At 35.1% G+C, this 18,753-nt stretch overlaps 1 protein-coding gene across 1 annotated transcript in view; it reads right to left on the bottom strand.

Annotated features, from left to right (window-relative positions):
• Positions 1–18,753, bottom strand: part of LOC126176184 (MAP kinase-activating death domain protein) — a 545,775-nt gene that overhangs the window by 22,047 nt on the left and 504,975 nt on the right. The gene's annotated exons all lie outside the window — the stretch shown is intronic.

Below are 18,753 nucleotides of genomic sequence, written 5' to 3'. Positions count from 1 at the left end.
CAAATACAGGTGGTATCTTTCAGAATTTCCAGTAAAGTTCACAATGTCATTTTTAAGGACAATATTTCATTGACTGATCTAGTTGAAATATTGTACATGAAAATGGAATCATCAACTTAGATAGAATCTAAAAAGATATCACACTCAGTTATGCCAAAAAATCAGAAATCACTGTTACAAGTAAGTTTACATATTTATGTTTTTTCCTATGTGCTCAAGAATGTATAGGTTACGATTTAGCCTCCACTATTAATTCACCACAACAAAATACCACAGGACTTCAGACCAACCACCCAACATAGAAGATATTACACTCTTCAGTTGTATTTGTCACTCACAGAACTGTGGTTAGGACAATCATTTTGCATTTGTATAAAAAATTGCTATATGTTTCAGTCATGAAAAGTCTGGAAGAAGCAGATTCACAACAAACATTTTTGTTGATACATGGCACTATTTATTCTTTTCAGGGCACAGAAAATCCCTGTTAATTAAAGAAATAATGTTCTAAGTGATGTAAAGAGAAAGGTGGGAACTAATATACAGAACAAATAGAGGCATTATTATGCTATTTCTTTTGACTTTCAAATGTGGCTATCCTTCTGGCTGTTTTTTAAACAGTTATATTTGAATTTAATATATATTTACATGCCATCAACTCTTATAAATCACATCTCTTTCCTTATTTCTTTTGTCATTTTATCTCATCCTTCGCTCTCTTCCTCTTTGTATTTTCACATTTTGCCCCTTCTTCTTTTTTCACCTTTTTCACTCATTCTCAACATTACCTCATCTTTCGCTTTCATGCTCTCATTTTATCTATTCACTGTGTTCCTTCTCATCCCTCCACCTCTTCTGCAAAAGCTAACACATTAATTTCTGCTAATTTCTCAATCTGTGAATGTAAATGAGGAATTGAATCAGTTCCTTATGTCACTTCAGAATAGGTGTAACGAACTTGTCAACATGACTCTCTTTTTAGACCGTTCCAATATTTTTACAAGGTCTATTCATGTATAACATTCCCAAACAATATTATAATAAGTTTCAAATCTCAAAATAGCTGCATATTTTATGAGTACTGATATTATGTTGACTTCCTGCTAACCACATTACTAGAGAAAAGATTTGATTAATAGTTAGAGTATAAACTAATAAAAAGCTCTCAATCTTTTTTGTTATGTTTTTTTTCTTTCACTCACATGGAAAAGCAGAAAACGTATTCAGTTTAATTTTATACCATTCTCATTCCATTCTCTTTTACTGTCATAAAGTATATTAAATCAATTATACTATCTATGGGTAATTCTACTAACTATTAACTATCTGTCTGTATCTTTACTAAGCATTGTTTCTTACACCATGAACTCACTTAATGCAAACTCATCCCAACTCTGTGCATGCATATAATTGTATACTGGGTGTAACAGAAACTTTCAGGAAACTTTCCTCACACAAGAGTAATAAAATATGTTATATGGGCATGGGTCCAGAACACACTTTATTTCCATGTTAAGCTCATTTTCTACATCTTTTCAACACATTAATTATGGGAAACACAGGAAAAGTATGTATCAGCAAAGTATGAAGCACTTTGCTTAATGAAATGTTAAACATGATCTCCGTTAGCAAGAATATGTGTGTCAACACTCCATTGCACTGAATTCCTGATGTGATAATGTATTCCTGGAGAATTATGTATTGTTTCACAGCCTCCCACAATACAGGGACAAAGACTCTGTACATCTTGTCTTGGTGTTCTGAACACAAAAGCTTTCAAATGCCTTCATAAATAAAAAGTCCAGTGGATTTAGGTCTGCAGAACATGGAGGCCAATGAACTGATGTCACTCTAACTACCCATCCATCATGGAATCCGTTATTTAGAAGCATACAAACATCAATGCTAAAATGAGGAAGAGCTCCATCATGTATGAAGTACGCATTGTCATATTCTTAATGGAATATGCCCTAGCAGAAGAGGTAGGGTGTTCTCTAAGAAAGCATGGTAAGTTTCTTCACTGATCCTGGGTGGAAGAACGCAAGGCCCTAACAGGCAGTCACCAACAATTCCTGCACAATTAATGACAGAAAAACTTTGTTGATGGTGTGATCGCGTGATTTCATGAAGATTCTCATAATTCCATTATAATTAATAGGAGTGGCCCCAAACTTAAACCTTGTTGACTCTCTTCATGGTTTGTCCCTTGTCACAAAAATTTTTCTCTTTCCAACATTATTTAAATTATTCAGAACACATGTTTTAAATTCTGTTTGTTAAGTATGATTCAAACCAGTTGTGATTATGAAGGGAAGTACACAGAAATAAAGTGTTTATGAACCCATTTCCATATAACATATTTCCTTCCTCTATGCCTTAGGAGTGTTTCCTGAAAGTTCAGCCTTAACTTCTTCTTCTTCTTCTTCTTCTTCTTCTTTTTTTTTCATCCTGTATAATTTTTATTGCACATATGTTTTTGGATGGGAGCTTTTTAATCAATAACAACATTAATGTATTTGAGATATCATAACAATCTTTAAAGCATTTGAGTTTATGGTATTATAACGTAATAAAGATATTGCTTAGAAGACGGAAGTGATTGCCTCATAGATCAATGTCATGTATATTAAAAACAAATCTATCATATATTTCCAGTCATGTGTTTCTAAAACAAGATACGAAATAAAGGATAAAAAAGACAATGGGAAGGTTGACAAACCTTTCAAATTAGTAGACATAATACTTTGCCACAACTGGAACTGCATGGTGGTCTACATATATGAGAATGAGATGTATGTAAGAAAGCCTCTGAACTCATTGAGATATTCATTAAAATTACATGACTTCTCTTTTCTGACTGGATAAAGTAGCATTTATTAATCACCATGAGATTTTTTTTCTGTGGTACTGATTGTTGTACTACAGCCAGAAAACATATTAGATGACAATCCATGTAACAAAGTAACAAACATGAACAAACAATACCAGCTTTAGGGTATTTTCACTAAAGATATTTAGAAAACTACTTGTGTTGAATGCAGAATGTATCTTTTGTTGCACAAAGTTAAAATCCAAGTCAAGGAAATGACAATGAAGGCACACTCACAGCCAGGAATCTCACTCAACAAAGATGAAGCTCACTGATTTGCTCAAAGTATTAAGAAACAATTTCCTTGCTGAAACTATCAGAACTTGATCATTCTACTCTTGAAAATAACACCACGAAAAATAAAGAACCACTGACACACATCAAACAATGAGATGATATGGGTTCTTGATATTGTAAAACAAATGTTGAATGTAGATGACACTCAGGACAGAGGAAAATGGAGTAAAACACAGTGCTTGAACAGTCTTCACAAAAAACTTCTGAAAAAGTAGCTACTTACTTCAGACAGTAAAATTAAATAATATGAAAAATATAGAAAGATATAATAGAACTGTCTTAGGAGGACAAAGGAAAACAAAATTCTGCTGAAGACAATGACTAACCAGCAGCATAATATATTTTAAGGATACAAGAAAGCAGTCATACAGATGGATTAGTATACAGAAGAAGGATTACTATACAGAAGAGTATGAAACAGAGGTAAACAACAGTTAGATACAGATAGAGAAACAGAATGAGGGAACTCATATCAGCAGATGAAATAAGTGTACAAACAATTTGATCAAATTTATAAGTACATGATATTATTAAAGACAATGTTCTCCATTTTTGAACCGTTATACAGAACTGTCAAAAATTTGTGTACTGTATTCCACAAGTTAAACCATACAAATTGGAATTATGCTATTATGTTGCAAATAGTGTTCGGAATAGTACATACTGTGTTAACTAGTTGCTACACATTCTTACCAAGAATCTGGTAACAATTTAACAAATATAGTTCACTGAAATGAGTTCTCCTCAAATAATTTATGCAGGCTACTTCAGGAGTAATATTTTTCTCTATATTTATTTCATCTTGTATAGCATAAAATTTACTAAGCTTATACTGAACTCACTCCAAAATATTCTCATTAGTTCATCTGTAACACACCAGTTTCCCAACAGTCTACATTTTTTAAAGTTTTATTTTTATTCACCTTCCTTGTTGAATATAGTAATAATATGATGACTTTTGGAAGTACCATACTGTTTACAAAGGTATAGTATGTATCATATTTTTGTGCAAACATTTAATACATAACAAATCATGTCCAAACATGAATACAGACATTCATTTATAAGAAAATATTTTAATTTTGTTTTAAACAATGAGAAGTCCACTATGGAATACTAACAATATTATCAAAAGATAGATTGCTACTCGCAATATGAAAGAGAAGTTGATTCGCAGACAGGCACAATGAAAAGACTACTACTACATTTCAGTTTTCACCCAAAAGGCCTTCATCTACAACAGAAGACACGTACACATTCACACAAGCACAACTCACACACACACACACACACACACACACACACACACACACACACACACACAAACGCACACACACACACACACACACACACACACACACACACACACACACACACATGACCACTCTCTGGCTGAAAGTTTAAATGTATCACAGTCTTATGTATATCAGCCTAATAGCTCTCTTTTGTGGCACGAATATTCTGTTCAAGTGTGTATCAGTGGTAAAGCTTCACAGTTTTATCCCATACCTTACAAATAGGAAAACTGTCCCACAGTCTACTGTTTTCAGCATTTTATTACACACAATGCTGGTGAGTTGACTATGCAAGTACAATACACTTATTATTTTCCTGCATACACTGTTAACATTGTTTTCCAATCAAGGATTGACATGTAAGTACAGACCAAGATACGTACAGTCTTCATTGTCTGCACATGAAATTCCACAAATATTTCTACACATCTATGGCAAGGGTTGCCTGCTTTGAACTCCAGTAGCTATTATTTTGTGGTATTGATTTTTAGGCCCTGGTTACTACAACATTTAGTAACTTCTGACAGCCCATGTGTTGAAAAAAATGTTATGTCCACCTCATTGTCAACATGAAACAGCATGGAGCTGTCATCAGCATAAGTAATTAATTTGGAATAAGAAGGTTGTACAATATCACATACATACACAAGGAAAATAAATGATCCCAGTATTGACCAATGTGGCACACCCTGCATCACTATTTCATCCTGATACGCTGAATGTTCGTCTTTCTCACTCCATTTTGATAATTTATATTTGTGCATTGTTTACAGCTTTTTAGGACACAGAAAGGAGTTCAGGAGATGTGTTCATGATATGTATGTTCTCAGTTCTGCCAAGAGAGGTGCATGGCTGACCAAATCAGAAGCTTCTGTGGGAGTTATTTAGATAGCTTCACATTCCATGGGTTACTATCCATATCAAGAGTTTTAGTTGCAGCATTGTGCACCTGACAACCTTAATGTGGAGTAATTAATGTCATTTTTCCTTGTGTTATTATAATTATGTACATTATTATTCCTTTTGAACTCCAGTGGATTATTTACAACAAACTTCATGAAAGAATACACGTATTTTGAAGCAGTGGTCAGAATGCCCAACTCCCTAGACAGATGTCTACATATTATTCTTACAGCATATTTTTGAGCAATGAATATTTTCTTTTTTAAAGATGAGTTACCACAGAATATTATTCCATATGACATTATTGAATGAATATATGCAAAATATATCAAATTACTGATTTGTCTCTCCCCAAAATTTGCAATGATTCTAAGTGGAAAAGTGGATGAACTAAGTTGTTTTAGTTCTAAAATGTCCTTTTCAAGAGTAAATTCTCATCAATATGGACACCTAAAATTATTGATGTTTCCATCCTTTTTATTATTTCCTCACCATGTGTTACCCTTTACATTGGTGTAGTACCTCTAGATGTCCAGAACTGTATATAATACGTCTTCTTAAAACTGAGAGCAAGACCATTCAAATAAAACCATTTAAGGACATGGCTAAGGCATGGACATTAATGAGTGCTTATGAGCAGCAGCTTAGGATATTTGAACACAGGATTCTGCACAAGATCTATGCACAAGATCTATGGGGAATTCAGGATAACAATGGTGTCTACAGCTCTAGAATGAACACTGAGCTAGATCATTTCATACAAGGAGCTGACATTGTAAGAACAATAAAAATAGCATAATAGCCTGGTTTAAACATGCCCTTAAGGTGGGTGCTGGATGAACAACTAAAATGGTTTTTAAATGGAGGCCAACTGGAAGAAGGCAGAGAGAAAGGCCACAAAAGCAGTGGATAGATGATGTGGAAGAAGACATAAAACACTCAGAGTTAGAGGATGGCAGAGGACTGTGTTGAAGAGAACAGGATGGAGGAAACATGTTGAAGAGGTTAAGATCCATGGAGGGCTGTACCAGCAAAATGACCTAATTCTGCTGGTTGTATATTAAATGGAAGATCATTTATAAATATGAGGAACAATAGTGGACCTAAGACTGATCCTTGGGGGTGGGGATGCCATATGTGATTTCTCTTCACTAAGAGGAATCTCCCCTGATTAGATTAGTTAAATTATTAAGTACAACTTTCTGCATTCTTTTGGTCAGGTATGACATTATCTGCTGTTTGGCTCTACCACCAGTTCCATAAAATCTCAGTTTATCCAGGAGGATATTGTGGTTCACATAGATAAATGCTTTAGATATGTCACAGAAAATAACAACTGGTGTTAGTGTGTTATTTAATACTTGTAAAATTTTCTGAGTGAAAGTGTAAATGGCATTCTCAGTTGAGCAACTCTTCTGAAATGCAAACTGTGCTTTACTGAGGATTTATTGTTGCTCAGATGTTATACCATTCTAAGATACAACACCTTCTCAAAAAGTTTGGAAATGATGTCAGTTGTGAAACAGGTCAGTAGTTACTGGTATATCTCCTATCATCCTTCTTATAGAGGCGTTTAACAATTGCATATTTCAAGCTCTCTGGAAAAACATCTTGAGTAACTGCTGTGTTCCTTATTTCAGACAAGACAGAGCTTATTACATGGGATCAAGTCTTTAGTACTATGCTGGAAACACTGTGAAATCCATATGAGCTTTTATCTGTGAAGGAATATAAAATTTTCTTAATTTCAAAGTAGAAGTTGGTGATACATTCATATGACTGAATTTTATGAGAGTTGCTTATTCAACACACTGCTATTCTTTTTCTCTTACATTGCTTGTCCCTATACTTCCAATTATATTTAAGAAATGATTAAAAACACATTTACTACCTGTGACTCATCATTTATAGTCCTTCCATTTAAGTCAAAATTATATTATCCTGTTCTTTGGCCACTTGTCCTGCCTCTTATTTCACTACATTCCATAGATCCTTCAGTCTGTTGTCAAAATTACTAATTTCTGGCATAATGTGCATGTTTGTTGATTTGTAACAACTTTTATTAGTAATTTTGTGTAGTTTTTTGTAGTTTGCAACTAGTGCATGATATTTACATGTACTTGTCAACAGATACAATTCCCTTTTTCTTTCACATGATACTTTAATCCCTCTAGTGATCCATTATTTCTTTACCTGGCCGTTTAATGTCCTTTCTGATTAGCTTAAGCAGAAAGATATTTTCAAATAATGATGTGAATCTAACATGTAATAGATCAGTTTTTATGTTAGTGTTTAATTCGTTATAAATTTCATCCCAGGTGATCTCTTGTAAACTATTCTCAAAAACATTTGTTCTGAAGTAATTAATTATTTTAACTGATTTCCACTGAGGAATAACTATACTGTAAGGCACTACCTCATTTACGCCCATTGTCTTTATCTGACAACCAGGATCTCAATGAAAAAGAATCATTGTTTCATTTTTTAAGTCACTTACTTTTTCCCCTGCTGCCTAACTTATAATCAACCCATTTTCTGTTTGAATTATTAACAGGAATCATTTGGATTGCTATGATCTATCTTCCAAAATGCTGTTTTTTCATAAACTGGTTTCCTACACTTACTGCAGACATCTAGATTTCCCTACATCATCATACTGATGTTTTCCAGTTGTTGATTTATTTATTTAAAATATAATGTAATTGGATATATAAAAAATCAACTCATCACAGAGCGATAGGAGAAAACACATATAAAGATAATGAAATTTGCAAGCTTTTGAAGCCAGTGGCTCATTCTTCTGGCAGAATGTTTGAAGGAGAAGGGAGAGGAGTGAAGGAAAAGGACTAGTGAGTGAAGAAAGGAATGAGACCAAAGGAATTAACATAAATTAAGGCCATGTGGGTGGCAAGAAACATGGACATGTTGCAACAACTGTTACCACCTGCATAATTCTGAGAAACTGGTGTCTGGGAGAAGAACACAGATGGCACGTGTGGTGAAACAGGCACTGGCGTCACGAATATAAGTTGTAGATCAAGCTCTAAAATGGGATATTGTGTGTTGCCAGTACACACCCTCTGTCCCTCTGCCTAAGCCAATTCATCCTAATTGATAACTTAGTGGTAGTCATGCTAATGCAAAAGGCTGAACAGTGTTTACGTAACAGTAGGTGCACAACATGTGTCATTTCACAGTTGGCTCTCCCTTTGATAATATTCGTTTTGCCACATACTGGACTGGTATAGTCAGTGGTAGGAAGGTGCATAAGGCAAGTATTACAGCAGGGACAGTCACAGGAGTGGCAGCCATAGGGCAGGGAAATGGATGCAGAAGGAGAATAGGGTCTGACAAGGATGTTGCAGAGATTGGGAGGACAATGAAAATCTGTTTTAGGTGTGGTGTTCTAGGTGTGGTGGGTTCTCATTTCAGGGCACAATTTTAGAACGTTATGGCCTTGTTAAAGCAGTTGATTAACAGATTCAAGACCAGGATAATACTGATTGACAAGAGCTAATTTGCTTTTGGGAGGGTTCAGTAGTGCCTGGACCATCACATCAAATCCTGGTACTGCTTTTCCCTCCAAAAAACAACTTATGAGTTCACCTCTTTTCACTCATTACTATCTTGGTTTTGAATGTATTAATCAGCTACTGTGACAAGGCTATGATATCCTAAGTCATAGCTGCTAACCTTGAGAAGAGGCTAACAGTAACTGCGTAGCAAATTAGAAGCCTGATTTAGGCCTTTAAACACTATATTTCATACAATTTCTGACCGTAAATGAAGATCATCCAGGAATTTAAAAAAAAAAAAAAAAAAAAAAATGAAAACATAAGGGGAAAGGCTAAAAATTATTTCAATATACATCAATGCCACATAGATGTATTGGTCATCTTGTCATGTCACTTGCTTAGAGAAACTACTACAGCTTACAGCGTAGCGCCTGTTTCACCACACATGCCAACTGGACTCTTCCCTAAGGCACCAGTTTCTCAGAACTCTGCAGGTGGTAACAGGCATTGCAACATGTCACTGGTTCTTGCCACCCAACTGGTCTTAACTTCGATTAATTTCTTTGGCCTCTCAGTAACTACTCCTTCCTCGACTTCCTTTTAGCTTTCTATATCTTTCATTTTCTGACCAGTCTATTTTTCACCACTTCCCACCTCCACCACATACAATGCACTTAGCTTTCCACTCTTATTAACTCATGCACAATGTTTTGCCAGTAATCCCTGTCTTGCATATTACCCTGTATTCCACATTGAAGCTCTCAGTTTTCAAATCTCATTTCATTCAGTCCCTAACAATCAGTCTTTCACTCTCATCCCATCCAGTGTTCTGGGTGACTTTTCTAAACCCTCCCCGTTTTTCATAAACCTCATCAGTCCTTTTCCTTGCCCCCCCCCCCCCTCCTTGCCCTTCATTCTTTCTGTGAGAAGAAGGAACCACTGGCTCCAAGAGCAATACATTTATATGCATTTTCTCCTGCCGATACTTGGTCAGTAGATTTTTTTTATATATCCAATTACATAAAATTTTGAAAAACTGATTATCTCTGTCAATTTATTTATTGATATTATTTAACTCCATACATATTTTCTTCCTCATCTTGTCCCTTTCAAAATCATTCTTAGTACTACTGTTACAGTACAGTTCTTTTCCAACATTTTTTGTTTCTCACTTGTCTTAACAAGAGCCAGTTTACCAAATTACAAAGACATGAATAAGTAGTGTTTAGCAAGAAGTTAAAAGTTCTTGGGCATTTGTACCATATCCTTCTTTTCATAACATTCAGACTGAACAATTCAGCCTCCTTCTGTGAACTGTCTGCACACTGTTGTGCCCTGTTAAACTTCTACAAATTTGAGAAGAGTATTATCACCATAAATGTTCAATGTGTTCATAAATGCTCCGTGACTGGAAGAAAGATTAACCAGTGTATTACAAGCTGGGTGGTGGGGTCTGATCAGCACCTTGTTTGCATTTGCATTTATTTTTGTATAGGTCTTGTCCTTGTGGCACTGAAGGCTGTCAACCAAGCCATTGGTAACATGAAGCTGTTGCCACCTCCACAAGGAGTCCACAGGCATATGCAGCCATAAACAGAAACACAAACCAAGCACTGCTCATTCCCCGTAGTTCACTCAGTAGTAACCAGTGAACACTTTCTCCAGCTGCTGATAATGAATATTTACAGCAATAAACATGATAAATACTCTCCTTAAATTTGTAAATGTTTAACAGTGTACAATAATGTGCAGTCAGTTCCCAGAAGAAGGCCTCAACAAGAGGGCAGACATGTCAGATCCAAAAATTATGGAAAGAATGATACAGTATCAGAACTCAGGACAAGGGCGACAAAAGCCTACATTGGTTTGGGAAGCAGTTCACTGATTCTTCCAATTGCTGGAGGAATATGTTCATTTAATGTTCTCATATTTAAAGGGACAGTATTTACTTAGTGGTGCGCAAAACCACAAAACTTTGTTAAAGATACGAAAATAAAATTATGTGTGTATACAAGATATCCCTGTGAATAATCTTATATGGGGATTTGTTGAAGCCATTTCTCAGATCTTGATATTTACAACCAATCTCATAAAACAGATCTTTAATGATAAATTTTATTCATTTCATTAATTCTCATCCATTATTGTGAGACAAGATGAGGATGCAAGCACATTTACTATCTATCTGCAAAAAAAGTTTCATGTTTCAGGGTACTACACAAAAAATATGTTTTTCCCTATCTTCAGATGGACCACGTTTATGTAAAATATGAATTTCCTCTTGTGTGGTGTGTTTTGCAGTAAATGTCTTTTGACATTCATTGCAAATATTTTCTACTGGTATGAAGTGGAAAACAGCCTGAATGTGAATTTGTATCATGCTTTCATTTTGTTGAGTTAGGTAAACAGAAATGGCTATTGGCTCTAGGAGAAAAATGAAAGCAACTTAACAAAACGAAAAGTAAAATGAAATTAACATATATTGATAAAAATAAGTCAGTCATACTAATAATAAAAATATCTCTGCAGTAAAAAGAGTGTTTTTCTTATGTAGCATGCAAAAAATTTAAAAACTTCTGTACATTTCCAAAATTATCAAAACATACTCACTTTTTACATAGCACATGCATAAAAAATTATTGAATAATTGGAAGCATGCTGGCATACAGCATTTACAGATCATTTAATCATTTAGTAAATCAACAGGTCCTATCCGAAACACTGCAAAAACTACTCTCAGACAAGAATGGGTAGTTGGTGTTGATAACAATCAAAGTACATAAATCTAATCATGACAGTTGTGTTCATTTTGGCATTATTTCAATGATGAACTGTCTAACATACATATCACTTTTTGTTATTATCTTGGAGAGTGTTAAACCTTTTTGTCATGGATTATTTGAGCAATATGTAATTCTTTTACCTATCTACACTATCACATGTTTATAGGTGCAAATTTAAATTTTTGTGTTGTGTACATACTAGAACACTGCAAATATTTCTGGTGTCATTGCAACATAAAAATCAACATGATGAATTTCATTGTTTTCGATCCATCTTGTGCTTCAAAAAGCCTCTCTGATCAAAAAATGGCCCATGGTACCTAATGTAAAAATAATGGTGGGAATGAGCTGGATGTATAAAAAAGATTTCCAACACTGAAGCTGCTATTAGTGAAAAGATTTTGTCCAACTTTTCTTGAAGTAATAAGTGTTTGCTATAATAGAGTTTTGACCTGAATTGTTGACTGCTACATCGTCCCAAGTCCAATGAAGAAGAGCTGTTTGAGAAACTATGCAAGAAAATTCAGTTGTCAATTTCATTAAATGTTATTTGTAGTTGAATTTGAAAATGAAATTAATGAGTCATAACAGGAAACAGTAATGTCTTTAAAAACATATTTTGGAGTAAGAATATCAAGTGGTACTGTGATACACATTCACTTATGTGTAAGTCTGATGGCAGTCTTGATTAATCAGTGGATAAACTACAATTTTTCTAGTAGAGAGACTGTGTACAAAGCTCATATACAACTTATTCCATAACATTGCTTTAATATGTGTGATACGTATCTGGCTTTTACTCAGGAGAATACTGGAAGGAGGCATATATGAGGGAAAGTTGATAAGTCTGTGACGTTTTATACAGATTAACGTTATTTTCCAAAAATAGCAATTTTATTTCTCAACATGGTCTCCTTTCAGCTCACCACACAGTCCTCAAAAATTTTTAACCCTTTATTTTTAAAGGTCTGTAAAATTTCTTTTTGTCATGATGCTTTCACTGGACTTACATACACTCCCTTTGAGCCAGTTCTTCAGTTCTGGTTAAAAGGGAGAAAAAGATAGCAGTTTTTAGTGGAGTTCCAAGGCACATTGTCCTGGTCTAAGAGAAGATCTCTCTTTATCAAATGAAGATGTCTCCTTAACAATTTCTTGTGAAACTGATCCAGTAACGCAGCATATTATGGACCTATAATCATTATATCCTTTGCCAGGTAGTCTGTTTTGCCTTAGGAATTCCAAAAGTCAGTTGTCAGGATGAAATAGTTTTTGTTTCCTTTGGAGGATGTACACTAGGTAAAGGCCACTGCTTGGATTGTTATTTTACCTCAGGCTCAAACTAATGTATTCATGTTTCACCAACTGTCAAAAACTCATCTGAATTTCACTGAAAGATATTCAAATAATCCTGTGAAATGGTCACATTTCCACTTGTCAACTGTGAGCATTCAAGGCAGTCATCTTGCGGCCACCTTTCTCATACCGTAATGTATCTCAGATGTTTATGGTCTTGGCTGTCTTACAAATTTTCACTTGGTGGCATCCCATAACAATATCATGAGACTTGGTTAAAATTACTTCTGTTGCGACCTTAATTTGGCACTGTGTGCATGTGGCATCTCTCAACACCCACATCAGAGTTCTATGAACTACTTGTGGATCATGCCATGAGTTGCAGCAGAACCCCCATAATTTTTTCAGCTGTTTTTCCATTTTCTTCATTATCTTACCACACAAAAAGTAATGCTTTATTAGAACATGAAATTCGTTTCTCTTCCATTTTCACCAACCAACACACAATGACGGTTCTATATGTTCTCAGCAAGCTTCTACAAAACAGATAATAACAATTTTTGCAGTCATATACAGAACATATTTAGAACTTCAGCAGCAAAAGAAACCTATGATTCAAATGCAATCTCTTGTCAAAGGCTAGAAATAATTGAACCACCTCCATTTTATGAGTCAGCAGAAGAATGTTCAAGATACAACAGTATGCTTTCATTACACCTCCTATAAATTAATATAAGCATTGGTTACAACCAGACATCATGAATGGAACTATAAAACCTAATTTCAGAGAGAATGAATCGTGCCTGTCACAAAGCATTTCATGTCAATTCCTCTACAGGTGTATATATGTAGGTAGGTACAAGGAAATCAATGCTGAAACTCTGCCAATTTGCCAAATTATGACAGTATTTATACAGTATGTTTTAGTAATAATTGTTTGCATTTTTTCCAAATGAATACCACATGACCAAAGATAAGATACATCTGTAAAATGTTTCAAAATTATAGACAATTCCAAAGAAGTTTTTCACTTTTGATCCAAACAAATTTGTTTTAATATTTGGACAAAAGGGGTCTCACGTGGAGGGTCAGTTGGGTGATATTAAACAGGTGATAAATGCATACAGCGAGTTACTGGCAAGAAGCAGTAAACAATTTGCATGACTAAGTAAGCTATTTTGAAACCTTTGTCTATAAAATGAGTTCCAATGATTACAAACTGTGAAGAATATTTGAGGTTACACCAGTCTTCAATACAGCATCAAAATCAAAGTCATTAAAGATGCAGCAATAGCTCAAATGTATGCAAATAGAAAAAGGAATTGTCCATTGGCTTTTCAAGAGAATCAATAGGGCATTAGCCTAAAGCAGTTTAAGGCAAGCACAAAACACACCTAGATGGCCACTTCTCCAAAATACTAGTCACTATTCTAACACTGTCACCAAAATTGGCAGAATATATTTTCAGTAGTCTTTCTTGCTTACTCAAACTTATCAGACACAATCACCTGGACATTATGTCAAAAAATTTACAAATAAGCCACTTTAGAGTGTATGAAGATCACTTCAAAAGTAATGCTTTGACATTTTTTGTGTTCACCCATAACAATTAAATTTAATGTTTGCTGATTTATAGGAGAGGTTGAACCTTCTTTTCTCTGCACTGTTAGTTTCATTAATCATGTGGCAGAGAGTAACAGTAAGCTACTGTAGCAAAATTATACCCAACATAGGAAAGTGTATCACTGAATTCTTCATTGCAAGGACAAATTGCAGTCTCTGATACCCACAAATATTTGCTGTGGATATAAAGTTTACATAATGGATTTGAGTTGGACAGTGTATAGTGAATTTCCTAAAAGGTGAAAATAATGTTAATTACGAGCCAGGTTTGGGGTGCCCTGCTCAGCCTTTTTAACTCCAGACAGTGAAGAATTTTTCAATCAAGTAATATGTGCAGATTGACAAGGAGCTTTGTACTCACCTTAGTGTAGCCTATAACACTTCGTGAGGTTGTTGAAAACTTTGAATTAATTTTATTTTTGTAAAGGTGATAATACAGATGTTTAAACACAAGTAGAAAAATTCTGAATGAAGGTCCTTCTTCACCTGTTACTAAAAGGGGACAAAAGCTTTGGCTAGAATAGTCTTTGTGGATGAAATGTCATCATCAAGAGCCGAACTCCATGTACATTTTCACAAAACTGAAGTTCTGAGGTACAGGCATCTGTATGAAAAATAATATCTAGAGTACAGGTAGACAATGTGTAATTTTCTGAGCTGTATTTGAGCACAGAGATAGTGGAAATTCAATTCTGATTGAACTACATTTCAAGAGCACTTTTTCCTTGCAGCGTGATAAAATAAGTTTTGCCTTTATAGAACATCTAGCAAACTAGGCTGAACTGTTCTACAATATCCAGCATAAAAACAGTATTTAGTATGTTAACACTTTCACTGCTTCATGTCTCTGATATATTGACCATTTGAGCAACACATTCAATGAAATACCATCTATGAAACTTTAAGGAAGTAGTTGATGTCAGCTGCATTACAGTTTAGCAAGTGCAGCACATAGTGTCTCATTCACTGCTGGAACAAGTGTGTACAAATAGTGGTGATTACATGGAAAAACAGCTACAAGTGGCTAAAAATCTGCTATTTTTGTTTTTAAGTGTGTTATGCTAGGTAGAGAACCCTTTATGCCTTTCGTGAAAAATTAGAATGCATCACTTTCAATATGACTCTCATGTATTTCTCTCAACAGCTTAGTATGGTGTAAAAATAGTTCTGAAACTCTTTCACACATTTGTTTCCAAACTCGAAGCAAACCAGTGTGGTAAGGACAGTATGGATACAGTACTTAGAATCAGACTGGAATCATTTTACAGTGATTAAGCAAGTGCTCTTACTGCAATGCTTCATCTGACATAAAATTATCTAATTTCCTTGTGCATATTTTTAAAGTGTATTCAGTACATATAATTCACATCATCATATTTTTCCTCAAATTGCAAGTATGAGGCACATCCAGAAAGTAAGTTTCCCCATCTTTTCTTAAACAAAGACAATAAAGTTATATGGAAAACTCTATTGGCAACAGGTACAGTGATATTTTAGCTATTTTTGGAAACAGCCACCAAAAGAACTGAGATACTTGTCATATCGTGGGATCAACTTTATATTCCTGTGTCATAGAAATCTGCCACCTGTGAATGGAAACAGTTTGTGATACCTGTCTTCAGCTCTTCATCATTGTCAAAATGCTGGCTGAAGGACAGGAATTTCTTGAGATGCAAGGAACGGTGTAAATCACTGGGAGCAAGACCAGGACTGTATGCTGGATGAACAAAAAGCTCCCGGCTGAACTTCTGCGAAACAGTTGCTGTGCATTGAGCCGTATGTAGATGAGTATTGTCATGGTGCAGCACAACACCTGCAGTAAGCATTCCACACCTCTTGTTCTGAATGGCATTGTACAGTTCCCATATTGTTTCACAGTAACAATCAGCAGTCAGTGTTTCACCTCTGAGCAGGAAGTCAACGAGAAAAATGCCATTCCTGTCCCAAAACACTATGTATATCATTTTCTGCACCAACACAGTCTGTTTGAATTTTGTCTTGATCGGAAATCCACTGTGATGCCAATGCATGGCATCATATTGACTGCTGCTTGCTTTCTGGGGTCAAGTGAGAAATCCATGTCTCATTGCCCATGATGAGCCTGTCAACAAACTTGTCCCTGTCATCATGAAACCGCTGCAGAAATGTCAGTGCTGCTCCAAAGCATTTCGTTTTGTGCTCGGGTGTCACGTTTTTTCGCAACCTCTTGGCACAAAATTTCTTGAACAGCAGGTGCTTAGTGACAATTTCATTGCTACAAGGATAGCGATATCTGCAGAAAACAGCTGCTGAGCTCTGTAATCATGAAGCAACGGTTCTCCAGGATGTGCTGCCACACCAGCTCAACCAGGTGATCATTGACGAGGGACTGTCACCCATTGCGCTGTTCATCATGGACGCTTTGATGAACTTCAGAAAAAAGCCTACAGCAGTAGTGCATCAGCTGTTTGCTCATGATATTCTGCCTGTAGACTGACAGAGCAGGTGATGAATTTTGATGGATGTTATGTTTTGTGCATTAAGAAACCTTATCACCGACTGAACCTTGCAGGCAGTGGGAGAACGAGTAAGAGATGCCATTTTTAGTCACTGCTGCCACGATACTGGCACCAGGTGGAGCAGTCTGGCCAGCATTTGATTGTCACATCATACATCAGTTGTGCATGTACAATTTTTCCAGCTAAATGCATCTACTTTAAAGGAAACAACATCAGGAAATTTACTCCCTGGATGTGCCTCGTACTCACAACAGTACTTACAATAATTCATTTGTAGTAGTGTAAAGTATCCTCCTATAGCACACACCAAATAGAGTGAGATGCATAGGATACATCACTACATGAAATAATTTTCATTTTTTCTCCCTTTTAATTCTACTGAAATCTTACTCCAATGTCGAACTGTAGTTTTCACTTTTGCAGTTTTTTTTTTTTTTTTTCTTCTTCTTCTTCTTCTTTCTTTAGCTGATTTCCTAACGATACAAAAGATTCTGATTATAGCATGTGAAATAACAATGAAGGTATGAATGCATATTTTTGTGTTTCAGTCTTGCTAAATCACATCAATTCTTTAATCGAGAAACAAATGTAAATACAGAAGTACATCATATAAGAAGATAAAAAGATTCATGTAATGCATATGAAGAATCTTAGATTTTTGGATGATACTATCATCATCTGGTAATTACCATCATAAATTAAGTAATAAAATCATATAAAAGCTACTCAGAATGAATGAGGCAACATTCTTGCTGCAATTTACTTTCACTATTACCGCCCAAAGATTTTTTTTATCTTACTTTACTTCCTGCCAAATCACTTGTAAGAAGAATATGGATCAAGCTTAAAATATATGAGCAGATGACAGCACTGAATATAGCAGGGCATAAGGACATAGACGTCAATAAAAATTGAAAGAAAGCTTATTTTTTTAAAAAGTTGGAAAATTACATCAGTTGCATATAATGAACTTGAGTTTTGCTACACAAGAATGTACAGCAAAAGAAGAAATGAAAACAAATGGAATCATAAAACTCAAACAGCCAAAGTAAAATTAAGTGACTCAGACACACAGAGAAATTTAAACTGACCACAAAGGCAGCACACAAGAGTTCACTGAACATCTGTCAAATTCATATGGTTGGTCAATAACAAGAACTTCTGAGCACTACGTCAGAGACTTTGTGACATTATTAGCAGAACTGCTGAGAATTCGTGTTTTTGTTATGTTGTCCCCATACTATGGTGGAGTGAGGAGTTAACAAATGAAATGTTCATGAAAAAATTAAAATTAGATGAAAGAGTGATGAAAGGCATCTCTAGGGTTCTAACATGCAGGTAATGACACGAGGAAAAGAATTATACTAAATGAACCACATACTTGGATTATAGATATATAACAGAAAGGAGGGCAACACATACACATAATAAATTCAGAGGATGGTTTTTGTCTTCTATCCTTGTCAGGATATTTCATTTGATGTTCAGATATGTTAGCTATCATCCCAGTCTGGCATCTATCTCTTCCTAATTTCATTATAGTAGTAAATTAATCACAATCATTAATAACTTTCTGTTTTTCAGCAAAGATGTCACTATCCAGCACATTAGTAACAAATATCCAGTCTCGTTTACAGCATAAAAATGTTCACTAGAATAAAACACGTGGAACACTCT

The sequence above is a fragment of the Schistocerca cancellata genome, chromosome 3 (assembly GCF_023864275.1).
Source record: "Schistocerca cancellata isolate TAMUIC-IGC-003103 chromosome 3, iqSchCanc2.1, whole genome shotgun sequence".
In the NCBI taxonomy this organism is placed as follows: Eukaryota; Metazoa; Arthropoda; class Insecta; order Orthoptera; family Acrididae; genus Schistocerca; species Schistocerca cancellata.
The sequence above is the reverse complement of the archived record's forward strand: the minus strand, read 5'-3'. Positions and strand labels throughout refer to the sequence as shown.